The sequence below is a fragment of the Cynara cardunculus genome (genome assembly GCF_001531365.2).
Source record: "Cynara cardunculus var. scolymus isolate 2C chromosome LG 13, CcrdV1, whole genome shotgun sequence".
Taxonomy (NCBI): domain Eukaryota; kingdom Viridiplantae; phylum Streptophyta; class Magnoliopsida; order Asterales; family Asteraceae; genus Cynara; species Cynara cardunculus.
The window spans coordinates 3,727,191-3,728,589 of NC_037540.1; positions in this window are offsets into that span (position 1 = coordinate 3,727,191).

Here is a 1,399-nt window from a genome sequence, read left to right on the forward strand (position 1 = left end):
GTTAGCCAGACTCAGTCACCGTGTTGAGTCCGATTATGATCTTCTCGGCGGTCTTCATCGCGGTGTCTCCCGTCTGCTTCGTGCCACATGTGCTCCTTATCGTCGTGCTCCTGCTTATGTGCCTTCCCCACCTGCCGACGTGGAGGGTCCTTCTGTACCTGCTGCTGAGCCTTCCCCTGTTCCCACTGAGGGGGAGAAGACAGTTGATCCGGCTACCAGTGTCAACGGGGATGACGACTCTTCTTCTGCTTCTTCTACTTCTTCATCCTCAGCTRAGTCAGCTGGTGATGCTCCTATTGAGGGGGAGCTACTAGTCCWTGATGATAGAGCYACAGCAACTRTTGAGGGGGAGCCACCATGTTCTATGCCTTCGGTATCTGTTGAGGTTGGTACTATCCCTTCTTCTCAAGATGATGTTCTGATTACTTCTGGGGACTTAGTCCCAACTCATAGAGAAGGAAAGGCACCGATGACMATAGATGAAGAAGCTGCTGCAGCTAAAGCAGCTAAATGTGCCAGACATCAATCTGAAGTCCCTACAGCAGACAGACTTGTGCTTMAAGCTTCAGTTCCTCAAGAAACCGATCTCCAGCTTCTAGGTATTTCCTCTGAGGATGCGRCCAACTCAATTGYTCTTCAAAAGCAATTTGAGGAAGCCAACAGATCTCATACCTTGGTCCCACAATCTGAGTCTGATGAAACCAAAGAAAAAAGAATTAAATGGTTTAATGACTCGATTATCCGACGCTACACTACTAGTCGAATCGTCAATGCCAGAATCAAAGGTCCTCAAAAATTGACCTATGATTCCAATCTGATCCTTTTGATTATTGGTCGAGAAAACGGAGCAGTGAGGACAGAAAAGCTGTCTTGGATCCAYTCCTACGGTCTTACTGAGTGGATGGAGATCATCAAGTTTCTCAACAAAAGCAGAAGTATGTATAARGAATATGTCTTGACTCATCTGTATCGCCTTCTCAAAAGGATACAGATGATAAAGATACATTACAAGCTGCCTTCCCCTCCACAACTCTCATTTCTTAAACAAGTGTTAAGCAAAGCTGGCTCTTCAAAATCTGCTTCTGCCTCTGCCTCGAAGACCATCAAGAATCAAGACTCACTCATTCAGAAACTATCAAAGGAAGGTAAGGCTCCTGATGTCTCACATCTWGATCTTACCCTTCCTTCAGATGTTTGTCATCCGGAAGGAACTATCTTGTCCGSTCCTGAGCATGGAATATTCTTCTGGGACGCAAGTAGTTGCCTTCGATTCTTCCGAGCTTCTGAGATATCTATAGCTGATTCTCAGCTACTGCGCGTGATACTGAGTGTCATCAAAATTGGTGAAGCCGGAAGAGTCTTCTATACCCTGATCTCGGATGAACTGAAGAGAAGAGAT